This window comes from Myotis brandtii, unplaced genomic scaffold (genome assembly GCF_000412655.1).
Source record: "Myotis brandtii unplaced genomic scaffold, ASM41265v1 scaffold144, whole genome shotgun sequence".
NCBI lineage: Eukaryota > Metazoa > Chordata > Mammalia > Chiroptera > Vespertilionidae > Myotis > Myotis brandtii.
In genome coordinates this window covers 3,012,605-3,017,107 of record NW_005355159.1, presented here as the reverse complement: position 1 = coordinate 3,017,107, position 4,503 = coordinate 3,012,605, and the positions used below count along the sequence as shown (strand labels likewise).

The 4,503-nt window shown below is 46.7% G+C and overlaps 1 protein-coding gene across 1 annotated transcript in view; it reads left to right on the top strand.

The window, feature by feature from the left end:
• The window catches only part of TLN2 (talin 2), a 434,110-nt gene that overhangs the window by 78,330 nt on the left and 351,277 nt on the right, over window positions 1-4,503 (top strand). Inside the window, exon 2 of the mRNA XM_014535497.1 lies at window positions 2,234-2,328. The gene's annotated coding sequence lies outside the window, so the exon portion shown is untranslated. The remainder of the gene's footprint in view (window positions 1-2,233; window positions 2,329-4,503) is intronic.

Below are 4,503 nucleotides of genomic sequence, written 5' to 3'. Positions count from 1 at the left end.
CCTACCTGGGGAAACAACCTTTCTCGGAGAGGTGACCTTGGTGAAAACACATAGCGCCAAGAAGGGGAGCAAACATATTAAGAACAGCATGCCATATACGCCAGGTCCCTTGAAACATATGCTGTGCAGATGTTTCTTCTCTGCAGCGACTGTGTCAAGCAGCAAGGATGGACTGGCTCCCAGCAGTGGATCACTTTGTTCATGGGGTTTCCATGCACAGTCCCATTTACAAAGGGGTTATAGAAAGTTCAGAGAATTATAAAAGGGGACTCCTTATAACATTTTAATTAAGCAGGGGTCCTTAACCAGAGGCACAGAGAGAAATTTCAGGTGGCTCACAAACCCTTTGAAGCTGAAGGCATTTCGTTCTTTGGGGTGAGAGGGTCCATCACATTTCCAGGGAAATTTGTGGACCCCCTTCCCCCATAAGGATAAGGAATAATGTGGCCATTGTGGTAGGTTGTGTGTGTTTGTTTTTAAGTGAATCTTGAGGCTGTTGGAGATTTCTTGAAACGTGTTTGGTCTGCTTGTGTGTGAGTCTGCATTGACTTTTTACCTCTGAGCGTGCCTCACTGTTGAAAGGGAAATGAGCCGGAAGTTACCAGGGTGGAATCCCTGATTATGCTGTGGGTGGCCTAGCAGGCTTTGCATTTTCTCTGAAACCTACGTCTCCTTCTCTTGCTTGACCCAGAGAAACTAGAATGCTCAAGTGGAGGAAAAAATTGGAATGGTTGTTGTAGTTTCAAAACAGATGACCTCACTGCCGAAATTCCACTTTATGAAATTCCACTTTATGCAAAAGAAACCCTTTTGCTTTAGAAATATAATGGATCTTTGCGGAAACAGATCCAAATGCCCATTTAGTGAGGGTGGGGACAGATTTGTCAATGCTGCAGCTAACTCCCTGGAAACAAAATACAACTATTGTTACACCAACCTCCTAGTTATTTCCTAAGAGATATGGCAATTTAAATTTATAACAAGGGACATTCACTTCTTCAAAGTGGGCGAGTCATTATGCTTTCTATAAGCTGACTTAATGTGAGGGACTTTCAGCTTTGCTCAGCCATGTAAGGGAATTGTGGGATTCCCTAGCTGAGAGATACCTGAGTTTTATCCTGTCCATCTTCCTGTTACAGGTGAGTTGACCAAGGGGCTGTAAGACTAGATGCCATCTGCCCACTGTTGCTTCAACTTGTCAGGCTCAGCTGGACCTAGAACCCCAGCGGAAGAAGCAGCTATTTAATGATTATGGTTTAAATATATAATTAGATGAAGATTAATTTTAAGAAATCATAATCAGAAGACATTTCCTAGAGAATTCTCATTTGGATCATACATTTCATTTTAACAAAATGACCCTTGACCACTGTCTTAACCCACCCCTCTTTGAAATGTACTATTTCCTGGGGTGAGGTGGGGGCAGTCTGGTTTTCAGGGTCTGGAATCCTAATGTATGCAAAAGGAGCTTTCATTTCGGTCTGTGTTGTTCTTTATATCTCATAAATTCAGAATTTTTAGGTCTTCGGTTTTTTTTCTCAAAAGTTTTTAGTTTCTTCTTGTAGCCAAATGCAAACAATTCTGGGGTTTTTGTTCTCTTGCTTTTTAAAAACTTTGTGAAGAACACCAGGAGTTTCAGTTTGGCTGTTGAAAGTCTTTGGGGATTACGAAGAGGGAACTAGGGGAATGGCTAAGATTTGGAACTGCAGGCTGCCTTGTCTCTTCTCCTCGGTTAAGAGCCAGACAGAGTAAGAATAACATTTATTTAGAAACTGAGTTTTATTAAGGAAGGTAATTTACAGGTAAATTTAAGCTTTATGGACTTGGTTCTGGATTCCATTCCTGAACTTGCCATTACTCGCTGCTGATTTTGGACAAGGCCTGTTTTCTTTCTGAGTCTTGTTTCTTGACATCTGTAAAGAGAGGGGTTGGGCCTGATTATCTCCAAGGGTGCTTTGCAGCCCTATGTCTGGACTCCACGTTGTGGAATTGGCAGAGAGGCTGCTCTGGAGCCGCTGGTAGCAGGATGGTACCTCTCCTGAGATTGGAGGCCGAGGGTTGCCAGCTGCGTCACTGCACGGTGCCCCAAGATCGTTTACCCCACCTTAACATTTCCTTTGTTCACCCTTTTTATAATCCGAACCCCCTCAGTGTCATTCAGTGTTGGGAGAATCTTGGTCACCTGCTAATGTGTTCCCCTGCACTGACACCTGTCATTTCTCTTCCTTGCCAGTGTGCTGCTGCAGGGTAACATCTGGATTGGATTCCTGGACCCTTGGATGCTGGGCTACCCTACCCACAAGTTCCTGGATTGACTTGTTGAAAGCAGTAAGTAATTTCCATGTTTCTAGTTTGCAAGCAACTGTAGACCAGTGGAATCTGAGGCTGGAGGGGTTGTGGCCAGCAGCCGCAAAGTCCAAGCAGGGCAGCTGATGGATGCCTCCCTCTACGGCCAGCCTCCCTCACACCGAGCTCCCAGAGCCTTGGCGAGGCAGCTGTGACTGCAGACACAGTCTTTCTGCCCCCAGCAGTCATGATCGTCACAGGGCCTTCTGAATCTGCCTCCTTGGAGCTTCTTTGTTCCACCGCCAGAGCCAAACATGATTCTCTCTCTTTACTGGCCTATAGGAAAAGACTTTTTAGGGGTCAAGTGCAGGTGCTGTTCCCTCTGCCTGCTATCATCTTCTCCAGCATGCTCCTCCTCATTCATCAAGACATGTCCTAATGCAACCCCTGATGTCAACCCTTTTTAGAGAGGCCTTATCTAATGGCCTTGTGTAAAGACATCTTCCCCCCAATCCCAGGTATTCTCTCACTCGGACCCTTGCTTGCATTTTTTTCTTTGCATTTACAACAGGATAGGTCTCTTCAGTCACTTGGTATACCAACCATCCATCCATCCAACCATTCAACCAGCCAGCCAATGACTATTGAGCATTATATGCCAGTGGCTATGGTAGGCACAGTCTGTGCTGTCATGGAATTTCCATGAGGAAAGAAAAAGGTCGAGTAGAAACCTAAACAAATTATCGCAAGTCTGTCTGTGTAGACTGTTGTAAATGCTCTAAAGCAGTGTCATCTGGAGGTATTTTAAATGCAGGTCCTGATTGGGTAGGTCTGGGTGGGGCCTGAGAGTATGCATTTCTAACCAGCCCGGGTGATGCCCATGCTGCCAGTTTGTAGATCACACTTGGAGAAGGAAGGTCTAAGCCTCCTGATGCATATGAGACGTGGCCTTGAGTGTGGCTCTTGGTGAACTGCCTGAGCTGTGTATCGGTAAAGCCGCCAAGAGACCCAGCGGGGTTGTGTCTGGCTTCAGCGGCGTGAGGCTGAGTGGTCTGGAACATGAGCCTGGCTGGAAAGTATGGGAGCCTGTTACTCGCACCTGTGTCTGTGGGCTTGTACCTCATGTTATTGTAGGTTGTGGTTTTGTCAATGAAATTCTACCTTAAATAATGTGCTTTTTAGATTTATGAGATGAAGTCCTGTGGGGGTCTCTACAGTGTGGCTACTCCATACGTCAGTATTTCTGAAAAGACCGAAGGTGTTTTCTTTGTTCCTAAGAGGAGGCTGTGTCAGTCGGCCTAATGCGGCACTTCAGTGGGGTGTGGAGAAGAGAGACCATGCTGGCAGCTGCGAACTGACCACAGAAACCTCAGAGCAGGCAGAGTGAGGAGCCCAGGCACCCCTGCCAAAGAGGTGTGCTGAGTCCAGGCAGGGAACGGGCGAGGGTGGTTCTCCTGAGACACCTGTGTGTGGCTGCAGGCTCGGCCCCGTGGCATTGCTGCCGTCAGACCTTTCAAAAGTCGGTTTCAGTTTTCACAAGAAGCCAACTGGAGTCTCCCCTTGAGTAGTTAATAGTTTTAACAGCCATTTACGGAGTACTTAAAACATATGAGGCACTGGGCAAAGTGCCTGACACAGGGTCTTGTGCTTTAAACCTCCCCACAGCCCATTAGGCAGGTTGTCACTGTTTTACAGAGGACGAGACTGAGGTCGGGGGTGAGGTAATTCACCCGGGGTCACACAGCAGGTACAGTCAGGGTCAGGGGTTCAGCCTGTCTGTCGGGCCCAGGGTGGCTGATTATTTCTGTTATTTCCTTCTGTCTCCACCCTCCACCCCCGTTTATACCCTGGGGTATGAGCCTTCCCTGTTGTGTCAACTCTAAAGTATTGTTTCTGTAGCACTTTAGCCCCTTGAGTTAAGGGACGAGCTTGGTCAATGTGGGCAAAGATGAACAGGGAAGAGAAAAGTGTGTGTTCATTTTGGAGGCCAACTTCTCACCCCAGCTCTGCTGCCCCAGCCAGCCTCCCAGGGACAGTTCCACGGGGACTGTGATTACTGCCGGTGGGGCCTGCGAGCCAGCTTGGTCCTCATCGCTGGGAGGCAGAAGCCGAGGGGTCCGGTTCATTCAGTGTGTTCTGAAAGCCATTTTCTTTCTTTTTTTTTATTTTATGCTGTGATTTTATTTAATATTTATTTATTTATTTAAATTCTTTATA